Source organism: Bos indicus, chromosome 1, assembly GCF_029378745.1.
Source record: "Bos indicus isolate NIAB-ARS_2022 breed Sahiwal x Tharparkar chromosome 1, NIAB-ARS_B.indTharparkar_mat_pri_1.0, whole genome shotgun sequence".
NCBI lineage: Eukaryota > Metazoa > Chordata > Mammalia > Artiodactyla > Bovidae > Bos > Bos indicus.
The window spans coordinates 80,732,944-80,745,683 of NC_091760.1; the positions used below are offsets into that span (position 1 = coordinate 80,732,944).

General features: G+C 40.9%; 1 long non-coding RNA gene across 4 annotated transcripts in view; it reads left to right on the top strand.

Moving 5' to 3' along the window:
• Nucleotides 1-4,457: 4,457 nt before the first annotated feature.
• LOC139183230 (uncharacterized) overlaps nt 4,458-12,740 on the top strand; it is a 65,923-nt gene continuing 57,640 nt past the window's right edge. For 2 of the 4 annotated variants that reach the window (XR_011566803.1, XR_011566806.1), the window contains exons 1-2: nt 4,458-4,770; nt 5,820-5,903. This is a non-coding gene — a long non-coding RNA (uncharacterized lncRNA). Of the gene's footprint in view, nt 4,771-5,819; nt 5,904-9,795; nt 9,878-12,740 lie in introns of all 4 variants that reach the window. The other 2 variants (XR_011566805.1, XR_011566801.1) reach the window with 2 other exon arrangements.

Genomic DNA, 12,740 nt, shown 5'->3' on the forward strand with positions numbered 1-12,740 from the left:
ATTTCCCAAGAGCAAATTTCCATACCAGAAAATAGTGGAGCAATGCTTATCAATCCTCAAGAGAAAGTGTAAGCAAAGACTAACACACTAGTAAAATGTCACTGAGGGCAAAGGCAAGAAATAAACATCTGGAACATCTGATGAGCCCTTCTTGTAGAAAATACTAGATGAACTTCAGTCAGCCAGGAGATAAGTGAGAAAGACAAAAGGACTGGCACTGAGATTGACCTACTTTACTGTAGGACAAAGATGAAGCAAAGGCGGGGATTATGGTAATAGTGCAGAATGTAAAAGCAATAATCCTGACTGCATGGGAACAACATATATAACCGAGTTGAGAAGAGATTTTGGAGAATAAGTAGGTATTAATATTTGCTGCGTTCATTCACACTTTATAGCAAGCCTTCAAAAGACATCATTGGAAACTAATAAATCAAGTGAAATTAAAGGAAGTTTATTTAGCAGTACAAAGGTAAATGCTAAGAAAAATGGTAACTAATATTGAATGGAGGGGTAAAACTGAAGCAAAAGGATATATAATTTGTGATTACTCACAGTGTGGAGTTAGATTCTGTCTAAACAGACATAGGATTAAAGGTTTTATTTTAAGTTACAGTTATAACAATAATTGTTAGATCAAAAATAAATAATGTTCAAAGTATTAGAATAAACATATACATTCAAAAAATAACAAAACACATTGCATGGTAAATATTAAAATACTAAAACTTAAAATTAAATAATGTGACAGAACTAAGCTAAAATGTTCGCTCTGTGAAAGACTTTGTAAGAGGATGAAAAAACAGCTACAGAATGGGAGAAAACTATTTGCAAGACACATATCTGACAAAGAGCTACTACTTAGAATGTATTTTAAAAGCTCTCAAAATGCAACAGTAAAATAGGGACAGGTTGGTAAAAGGAAACAAACTTTCAGTTATAAGATGAATAAGGTCAGAGGATCTGAGGTATAGCATGGTGTCTACAGTTGATAACACTGTGTTGTATCATTGAAATTTGCTCAGAGAGTAGAACTTAAATATTACCACACCCTTACCCCCAAAAAAGGTACATATGTGATGGATGTGTTAATTAATTCAATGGGAGGAAAGCTTTCATGATGAAATATTATGCCATTTTGTGGTATACTTTAAATATCTTATAATTTCATTTGTCAATTTTTCACTTTAATAAAGCTGGAGGGAAAAACCCAACAATGAAAAAAACCAAAAAAATCCAAAGGAGAGACAGTTCACTGAATAGGACACACAGATTGCAAATCAGTACAGGAAAGGTGTTCAACATTACTGAGAAATGCAAATTTAGACCACAATGAGATATCACAATGAGATATTCAAAATGTTGACAACACCAACTGCTGGTGAGAATGCAGAGAAATTGGATGACTCATAGTTTGCCAATGGGACTATAAAATGGTATGGCCATCCTGGAAAGCAGTTTGGCAGTTTCTGAAAAACTGAACATGCATTTACTATACAATTCAGCAATTGCATTTCTGGGCATTTATCGCACAGTAACCTGTATACAAATGTACATAGCAACTTCATTTGTAAAGACCAAAAACTGGAATCAGCCCAGATGTCCTTCAGTTGGTTACATTGTGGTATATCCAACATGGAATACTACTCAGCAACAAAAAGGCACAAACTATTGATACAGGAAACAATGGAGATGAATCTCCAGATAATTATACTGCTTAAAAAATGCCAATCCCCAAAGGTTATAAACTGTTTCCATTTATATTACAATCCTGAAATTACGTGATTATAGAATTAGAGAACAAATTAGTTATAGTAGTTATCATGGATTAAAGGTGGGAGTGGGAACAGGTAGAAAGTGGGCGTGACCATTAAGGAGCAACAAGAAGGGATTCTTCTGGTGATGAAATGTTCTGTATCTTGACTACATCAATCTCAACATCCTGGTTGTGATATTGTAGTATACTTTTGTAAGATGTTACCTTTGGGAAAAACTGGGTAAAGGGCACAGAGGATCTCTGTGTAATTATTTCTTACAACTGCACATGAATGTATGTACAATTACCTCAAAATATGAAATTTTTTGATATTTCAAAAAATAGAGGGTAATTTTTTTTGTAAAATTATTGAAAATAGATAAAATGGAATTGTTAACATTTGATACACAAATTGTCTCAGAACAATTTTAAAAAACACATTTTGATAGCATTTTTTGAATATCAGCTGCAGTTGGTTAGTAGGATCAGCTGGTCACATCATTTATCAATAGTACTCTTAGAAAAACATCATAACCCAGAAGCATTATAGAATTAATTACCAAAACTAAGAGAACAACTTTCAATGGTATTTTTAAATCTCACATTAACAACAGATAAGAGTTTGAATGTCGTAGCCTGCATAAGGAAATCTTGTCTATAAAAAAAATTTTTTTAATATTTTGTTCACTATTTGAAATGACTAGGATGCTTTGTTTCAATCAAAAAAAGTAAAAAGTAGAAGACTGACATATGTTTTAAATATTTTTCAAAGTTAAAACTCAAACTGTAAGAAAATAAGTTATCATTAAATGAAAGAAATTAAGGTAAGATTTATCAACAAATTTAAGTCATGTTATGTTAATTTCATTTACCAACATCTTTCAAAATTTCCACCTTTGCATGAGTTAAGTAAGGATATGCTTTTTTTTTTTTTCAATCTGATGAATTGTGACAACCTAAAGTGATATCCTCAAGCTCAGAATTGGGTAATTGGGTGATTACTAAAATGCAGATTCTTAGGCACCCAGTTCATCCCTGAGATTCAGAGTCATGGGTTTTTTGGTTTGGTTTTCTTTTTTAATAACTATCCTAGAGGATTTTTATAAAGTGGTGTAAGCTTTTTAAAGAAATATAGTTCAGTAAAATTCAACCCTTATGTATTGGATTGGGCTCACAATTCTTTTATGAGTCAAGTTGGAAAGGTCGTTATTAACCATATCTTCTTAATCAATACGAAATTTACTTTTTAAAAATTTAAAGACTATAAAGAAATTCTAGCTTCACAGAAAAAAAACTGAGGGTAAAATGTCCCCATATCCAGTTTCCTCTATCATTAACATGATGTATTAGCATTGTACATTTGCTACAATTGATGAGCCAGTATTGGAAAGTGACTTTGAACTGACATGTCCAAGGCTGCCAGTGGGTGGGCTGATGCTGAGAACCAAGCCACACCCATACTCTCACTTGAACAAGCTTGCCTGGTACTTCCTCTTGAAAGATGTCCTATAGAAATTAATAGCATAATGACTGTAAATTCTCTGCAGAAGTATCTGAACACAGGTGGCAGCAGGACTTATTTGACTAAGCACTTTGGTTGGTGCCTGGGATGGCTGGTGTTTATCCTGGCTCCATCTTTTTTTCCCAGATTTGAAAATGTACTGACTTCTGAGTATGGTAAAAAAGATCTATGTGATTAATCCACGTGTAATTATATAAAAACAATATCAGACTATTTGCAGGACACCTATTCTACTGTTATATGATTTAATCTGTGTAATTAGGAAGGGTTTTATATCTTCAGTTCAAACTTTTATATCCAGTTGTTTGGAAATAAGATACACTTCTTATAATAGCATCTCCAGCTGCAAATTTGTCTGAGAAAGGTTTTGATGTACCATTGCACTTACTGCAAAGATGAATAAGTGATAAACTGCTAGCATGTAACAGATTTTGCATTCCTTTAAATTTAGAACTAAATTAGCATAGATATTGCATTAGTAGGAATCTTACTAATTTTGTCACTATTATTTTTAAATAAAGCAGTTTAAATTTTAGTTGCCTGTGATGTGAGCATATCATCTTGACTGCCAGTAGTGACTCCATGCTAAGTTGCTTCAGTCGTGTCCAACTCTATGCGACCCTATGGACTGTAGCTCGCCAGGCTCCTTTGTCCATGGGATTCTCCAGGCAAGAATACTGGAGTGGGTTGCTGTTTCCTTCTCCAGGGAATCTTCCCCACCAAGAGACTGAACCTATATCTTTTACATCTAACCTGCAGTGGCAGGTGGGTTCTTTACCACTAGTGCCACCTGCGAAGACTTCCAGTAGGGAGAGGAGCCGATAGGGATGGAGGAAGACTTGGAGCTGAGAGTGGTGGTGCTGATGTCTGAGAGGCTGGAGGTTGCTCGGTGGACGGGGGGCGCATCCTTGAGGCCTTGGCGTCTCCTCACCTGCCAAGGTGTGAAAATCTTTCACTAGTTTATCTGACACATGAGAATTATTAGTCCATGTAGTGTGCCAAGCGTCCTTGTTGGGTGGCAGACACAGAACAAATAAACAGTAGGAACCCCACAGCATCCCAAATGGCAGCACACCCCAGAATCCCTCCTGCCCTTGGGCTACTCCTCAGAGGGGCGTGGCCAGGCGCGCGGGCGGTGGCGGGAGGGGGGCCTGTTGCCCAGGAAACCCCTGGCTGGCCCTGCCTGCTTCCAGACACCAATTTCCGTTGAACGGCTGCAGGTGGACGCCCTGAGCGGTTGAGACCTCCGGACACCAGTGGAAGAAGGATCTCTGAGGCTCAGGTCCACAGTGGCCCCAGCTGCCTTTTGCAGCGCCATCACGGGCTTCAGGAACAGTAGAGGTGGTTCGGGTTAGTTGTTCCCAGACCTGGCAGTGCCTCTAGTCGAGGGGCTGACAGGTCCGGCCCTAATCTCCTAGTCTCGAGGTCTGTGTTCCCCTCATCCTGGAGAAGCAGAAGTGAAGACGCCAGAAAGAGCCGATGCTGGCCATGGGTAAGAAATTTCCCTCCTCACTCTCAGCCCGCCCAAGCACGGTCAGTGGCTACAAACCACGCCACAGCTTAGACTCCTACAGGGCTTCACAGACCTTCTGGAGGTCACTCATCATCGCCACCTGTTTCTGGCTAGGAGCGGTGAGATGTTGAGTAGAAGTAGCTTTAAAGGGATTCCTGCTCAGGCTCGAAAGTCACCTTTGTAGATGTAAGTCTGTTGTTGCCCAACCTTGACCTTATGAACATCCGACGTGTGAATGACTCTGACTAATCAGTGGTTTAATCAACGAAGGCACATGTCTTACCTGCCTCCTTCATCTCCTCACTTCCTCTTTCCAAGGTTTTTCATTGGCTCAAAAACTTCTCTTCCCCAGTGAATTCCAGTAGATACGATTTTGGAGTCTTCTTTAAGGTCTAGATCCTCAAGGATAGTCTAGGGAATCTTACCACTTGCCTGCTTCATCCAAAGACACAAGCCCAACGGGGACCAGTTTTGTAGAGGGTCAGCCTGTGCAGTTCCAGGACTCCAGGCTCAGAAGGACACTGTTCTCAGAGGGCCCTGTGCTTGCTTTAATGCTCTGTAGTCCAAATCTTAAAGTTCTTCATTTTTGAACAAAGGACCCATATTTTCATTTTTCACTGGGCCCAGCAAATTATGTGCTAACTCTCCTCTTTTTCCAGAGGCCTTCATTGATGATATTTAATTATCAGATCAGATCAGTCGCTCAGTCGTGCCCAACTCTTTGCGACCCCATGAATCGCAGCATGCCAGGCCTCCCTGTCCATCACCAACTCCCGGAGTTCACTCAGACTCACGTCCATCGAGTCAGTGATGCCATCCAGCCATCTCATCCTCTGTCGTCCCCTTCTCCTCCTGCCCCCAATCCCTCCCAGCATCAAAAAATATAATTACAAGGTTTCTACTCTAGACCTCTGAGCTACTGACACCTCAAGACAGAGGAGGGGTGATTTTACTGACTACACTGAGAGTTGTTGAGATCTTGAGACCTTTGTGATCCAGTGTTCATTCCCCACTGCCTCATATTTTAGGGCCTTTGAAGAATGTACAAAATGTGGAAATGCCACATCACTGAAGGCAACAATGCTTGGCTGCTTGCCTAAGGAGAGAAGCAGGTAAGGAATTGGCTAATCACATACAAATGGGTGTCCTGGGAATGTTTTTACAGGTGCTTTGGAAGCGCTGGTGCAGGTGGGTATGGGGGATTCAGAGAACAGAGGCTGCCTTGTTTGATATCCTTCAGAAGAAGAGAGACACTTGGAGAAGGAGGTTCTAAAGCTATGCCCTCCAATTCTGTAGCCACAAACTACAGGTGGTTCCTGAGCACTTGAAGTGGGGCTGTCTAAAATATGGTGTGCTCTACATGTACACGGAGAAGGCAATGGCACCCCACTCCAGTCCTCTTACCTGGAAAATCCCATGGATGGAGGGGCCTGGTGGGCTGCAGTCCATGGGGTCGCTAGGAGTCGGACACGACTGAGCGACTTCACTTTCACTTTTCACTTGCATGCATTGGAGAAGGAAATGGCAACCCACTCCAGTGTTCTTGCCTGGAGAATCCCAGGGACGGGGGAGCCTTGTGGGCTGCCATCTGTGGGGTCGCACAGAGTTGGACACGACTGACACAACTTAGCAGCAGCAGTAGCAGCTACATGTACAAAGCCCTCCAGATTTCAAAGTCTCACTTTTTAAAGTAAAATATTCTATTTTTAAAAATAAAAAAAAAATGAATTGCTTGTTGAAATTATATTTTGGATATATTAAATGTTAAAATTAATTTCAGTTCACTTTTACTTTTTAATATGACTACTGGAAATTTTATATGTGTGCTCACATTTCTTTTGGAGAGCTCTATTCTAAAGATTTTGGAGTATTGGAAATGGCTTACTTTAAAAGTTCAGGAAATTCTGCCTCTCCTCAAAAAACTCACATTTCCCAGAAAGTACCCTACCTATCATTGTCCTACCACCCACATCACCCGCAACCTTACTAACCCAGTAACTTCAAACTAAAGGCCTCAGCACTTAAAGAACTGCAGCCTAACCATGCTCTAGAATTTCAAAATTATAGTTGCGTGTACAGAGAAGGCTCAAACTTCTGTCAGCTGTTGCCACTAGAATCAATTCAGGTGCTTGTAAAGCTGTTTGTGCTACTTTGGCTCTTTAATTGTTCAGATTGGCAGAAGCAAATTATTGAAAAACTAGCGAAAGGAACGGAGAAGGCAATGGCAACCCACTCTTGCCTGGAAAATCCCATGGATGGAGGGGCCTGGTGGGCTGCAGTCCATGGGGTCGCTAGGAGTCAGACACGACTGAGCGACTTCACTTTATTTTTTCACTTTCATGCATTGGAGAAGGAAATGGCAACCCACTCCAGTGTTCTTGCCTGGAGAATCCCAGGGACAGGGGAGCCTGATGGGCTGCCGTCTATGGGATTGCAGAGTCGGACACGACTGAAGTGACTTAGCAGCAGCAGCAGCAGCAAAAGGAAGAAGTAAGAGGGGGAAGGTGGTCATCTCACCAACTTTTACTGCAAATCATTATGTTGTTACAAATTATGGGATTCAGCAGCCTTGGTCTGACTTCTTTTTGTTTGTCATACCACCTCAAAAAGCAACTGGCTTTGGTGAAGAAATTGCTTGGTGCCCTGGTCTGAAGTAGAGATAAGAATGGAGGGTTATCTGTAAATTTAAGCTCTCACTTGAGCTTAATTAAACTTCCTTTAATTAGGAAATGCACAATGGGTGGACTTGAATATCTTAACCTCCAGTGTTTTGAATGGTTCTTAAAAGCAGTATGGTGAGTAAAGATGTTAGCTCTAAACCAATGTGCATTAGATGCTGGTCTTAACCCAGTCCTCCTAGAGCCTCTTGTTCACTGGAAAATAGCTCTAGAAGTGTATGTAAGAGAGCTGAGGCCCAGTGTCAGCCAGTATTGAGATTTTTCCATGTCACTGAATTACCTCACTCTACTGTGAAAGGGATCCGCCCAGCTGCTGTGGCTGCAGCCAGGGCATTTGCTGCCATTCTCCCAGCCTTTGGGCTGCCTTCTGTGGCATGGTTCAGTTTGTTTTCTTATTGCCCACATTTTCCAGAGTGATTCAGTTTTATGTTTGTGTCTCCCACTAGAATGATTTGGCTTTGTTTGTGAGCTACTTGACCCAAGAGTTTGCTTTGCCCACCCACTGTTTACCCCTTCAACCATGAGGCTCACTCTCAGCTGTGCTCTTAAAGGGCTTTGCCTCATGAGCTACACTATCTGACCAAAGCCCAGAACCTTGTCAACTAAAACAACAACAACAACATGAGAGTTGCGAGTCAAGTTTTATTTGGAGCACCATGAGGACTGCAGCCCGGGATACAGGTAGATGGCAAATGCCCATGGCAAGAGACAATTTGTAGTTGACAACCTGGATCTCCATACCCTTAGACTCTTAGATCCTTAGATCTCCATACCCTTCAGTAATCCACACCTGTGTTTTACTGAAGTGAGACTGCCCCATAAAGTATGGGAAGACCTACCAGCACATGGATGTATCCAGACAAGAGATAAAGAAAGCTTTAAGCAGAAAAGTCTTAGCAAGTTGAGTTGGAGAGACTCAATTTCAGAGGCTGAATTTCAGAGGCTTCCATGATTTCATTCAACTTGCAAAAGCCAAGGGCACCTTTCACCCATGATCAAGTCAGCACCGCAAGATAGCACTAAGGTGTCTTCATCAAAGGATGTGAAATATTTAGGTCCCTGAAATGGTGCCTTAGAGAAAGAAAATAACTTGAAATTCTGGAGTTTTTGTAATTTGCAGGAGGTTGAAGCCTGAGCATTAAGACGGATAGCACTAAGATAAACGTCTGTCAAATAGATGTGTAGTAAGAAGAGCTAGTCTTGTGCTAATCTTTTCCTTTTGGCGGTGAAGGGATCTTGGCCTACAGGTTGCTTTGAATTTGTAGTTAAGAATTTCTAACAATGTTTTCAATAGATGTAGGACTATATAGGTTATGTGCTTAAGTAAGCTTTGGTAGTTTCCACCTTATAAAGAATTTATTTCATCCAAGTTTCTGAATGTATAGGCATGCATTGTTTGTGATATTGTCTTACTCTTTTAGTGTCTTGGGACCTGTAGTGATGTCACCCTTTTCATTCCACACATTGGTAAATAGTGTCTTTTTTTTTTTTATTAGTCAGGCTGAAGCAGTCTGACATGTTTGACATCTCAGGTTGAATAATTCTTTGCAGTATGGGGCTTGCCTTTTTAGGATGCAGTATGTTTAACAGCATTCCTGGCCACTACTTGCTGATGCCAATAGCACTGTGCCCCCATTGTGACAACCAAAAATGTCTTGACATTGCCAAATACTTCCAAAATTGCTTCTGGTTGAGAACCACTGCTTTAGATGACCAATCGTCTTTTAGAGCAATTAAAAAGAAGATGAAAATATATCTTTTATATTTTGCTTTCAGTTAAGTTCAGTCACTCAGTCGTGTCCGATTCCTTGCGATCCCATGAATCACAGCACACCAGGCCTCCCTGTCCATCACCAACTCCCAGAATTCACTCAGACTCACGTCCATCAAGTCAGTGACACCATCCAGCCATCTCATCCTCTGTTGTCCCCTTCTCCTCCTGCCCCCAATCCCTCCCAGCATCAGGGTCTTTTCCAGTGAGTCAACTCTTCGCATGAGGTGGCCAAAGTATTGGAGTTTCAGCTTCAGCATCAGTCCTTCCAATGAACACCCAGGGCTGATCTCCTTTAGAATGGACTGGTTGGATCTCCTTGCAGTCCAAGGGACTCTCAAGAGTCTTCTCCAACACCACAATTCAGAAGCATCAATTTTTTGCTTTAATTTTAATTATATCTGTAAATCTTCATTTTGTGTGTGTGTGTACATGCAAATATGGTTGGTATCATAGTCTTTCTGTTGAGGAAGTTTTTAAACCTTTATTTTAGTGCAGATCTGCTGATAATAATTTCTCTCTCTCTCTTTTTTTTTTTTTGATCTGTCTTAATAGGTAAAATTTCCATTCATATCTGAAAGACATTTTCCCTGGTGTAGTATTCTGGATTAACAGTATTTTTCCTTCAGTGTTTTAGGTATGTATCCATTGTATTCTGGGTTGTATGGTTTCTAAGTCCCCCACTGTAATTTTTAATTTTGTTTCTCTGTATTGTATCTTTTTTCTGTAGCCAACTTCAGTATTTTCTTTATAATTTTAACTTTCCAACAGTTTGAATATGATGTGTCAGGGTGTATATTTTTTAATATTAATCCTGCTTGAAAAATCTTTGAGTTTCTTGGATCTGTGGTTTGGTGTAGATTTTTTTTCTTTTTTGAAGATTCAGCCATTCTTTCTTCAAATATTTTTTCTGCTGTTCTCTCTCTTCTTCTGGAATTCCAAATCCCTGCTGAAATTTTCTATCTGTTAAGTCATGTTTTCCACTGGAGCCTTTAGTATTATGATTATTGGTATATTAGTCAAAGTTACTTTAAATTTCCTCTCTCATAGTTCCAACACTTAACGTTCTCTCTGAATCTGGGTGTTTTGTTTTTTCTTCCATTTTATTAATACATGTCTCATATGTCAGGCATCTTGTATAGAAAAACAGTTTATGATAAAGAGAATGTATACCTCAAAATGAGTGTTTTTTTCCCTGCAAGGTCAGCAATGTGATGTATTGAGTTAATCTAACCACTAGTTACGGCAGGCTTGGGTTTTATTGTTCCACCTTCAATATACAACTAGTTTTTATTTTCTCTAGTGTTACCTTATGCTTAGAGTGTGGGCTGGAAAAGTAGCCCACAATATTCTCAATATTCCTGTTTCTCTCATAGTTTCCAACCTTCCCTCTGAAACTACATCTCAAAGGGATCTCTCTCCATGCTTTTGCCTTTCCTTTTGCTTGTTATCTGGTGCTCACTAGCTTGGGAGTAGGGACTGGAGGGTTCTTAGTCATTCTGGCCCAGCCTGTCTTAGGCAAGCCTTGTATTCTTAGGCCTGGAGAGTGAGGCTTTCTTAGACCTTCAGCCTCACTGTGGCAGACAAAATTTCTGCCTCGTGTCCTTGGTATGTCTTGAGAAGATGAGAGTCTTCTGACCCTCTTCCAATGTTCGTGCATGTGTGCTAAGTCACTTCAGTTGTGTCCAACTCTCTGTGACCCTATGGACTGTAGCCTGCCACGCTCCTCTGTCCATGGGATTTTCTCTAGGCAAGAATACTGGAGTAGGTTGCCATTTCCTCCTCCAGGGTATCTTCCTGACCCAGCAATTGAACCCACATGTCTTAACGTTTCCTGCATTGGCAGGCAGATTTTTTACCACTAGTGCCACCGGGGAAGCCCCTCTTCCAGTGTAGGAGCCCACTAATTGTAATAGCACGGGATCCTGGGCCGAGACAGTTTCCTGCCCTTCCTTACCCAGAAGTGTCGGAATTGTCTGTCCTCCCCTACTTCTGTTTTTACTCAGTATCAAAGGCCCCTGGAGGCAATAGAGTTTGCTGTCCCTTCCCCAGAGACTCAGGGAAGGCAATGGCAACCCACTCCAGTACTCTTGCCTGGAAAATCCCATGGACAGAGGAGCCTGGTAGGCTACAGTCCATGGGGTCGCTAAGAGTCGGACACGACTGAGCGACTTCACTTTCACTTTTCACTTGCATGCATTGGAGAAGGAAATGGCAACCCACTCCAGTGTTCTTGCCTGGAGAATCCCAGGGACGGGGGAGCCTGGTGGGCTGCCGTCTATGGGGTCGCACAGGGTTGGATATGACTGAAGCGACTTAGCAGCAGCAGCAGTAGCAGCCCCAGAGACTTGAAGCTATATATTATAGGTGAAGAGGGTCTGTACAGGACCCTTCCCTACAGTGGGAGCTACTCCCTTCCAACAGGCCTTCACCACCAAGAGAGTCTCTCTCTGGTCTATTGGTTTTTCCTAAATCTTTCTCATCAGTACCCAGTAGAGCATGGAGAAGAGACTGAAATTGAGGGCAAATTCTTTTGTGTCTGAGGCTCCCAAGGGTTTGGTACTCTCACGCTAGCCCACACTTGGCCTTTAGCAATTATTTAGCTGAATTCTTATCATTTTGTGTTGTATTTGATGTCTCTTTTGTGCCCACATCCTATCTGTCCTTGATGGGTACAGTCTTTCCATGAATTTCAGTCTACTTAACTAGTCTGCAGCTATAGATAGGGAGACCAACCATCCCCGATTGCCTGGGACTGAGACATTTCCCAGGATGGGAGATTTTCAGTACTGAACCCAACAAAGTTCACTTGGTCAGCCTAAGCTCAGATCTCTGATAGGTTCAATAAAAGTTATTTTGTAATTTTTCTAGTTGTTAAGGTGAGAGCAATGCTCTTTCTAGATTTCTGCATCTTCAGCAGAAGCCAAATTACTGAAATATTTATACATACTGAATCTGAACAAAGATGGTTCTTGAGGTAGTAAGAAGCCATATGGGGAAACATCTGTTTCTTACTAAGGCAAAGGGGTTCTTGTGAAATCTTTCCTAAAATAGAGAATATGAAAAGTGAGTTGTCTCACTATTTTTTTGCTTGTCAGAAGCAGATTTATCTCATTACTTAAACGAATTCTAGTTGAAGAGCTGGATTCATACCTGTTCTTTCCAAAACTCTTGGTTCATTTAGCTGGTGCCAGGTTTGGACTTTACTCCCCTGCAGGCAAGCATCTTCCTATAGATTTCTGAGTGAAACTTAAAAGTTTATGGTCTTTTGTGGATGAGGAAGAAGGCGGAGTGTAGCTATAAGCTATCTACAACAAGAATACTGACCATCTCTGGGTAGATGTGTAAGTATTCATGTACATGCATGTAAAACTTTGCTGTCAAATGTCTGGAGACATTTGATTTATATTGCTATGGGTCATACATCTGGTCTGGGCATTTTTTTGTTGTTGTTGTTTTGTTTCAGGTATGGAAGCCAGGAGTGTTTATGACCCCTACAG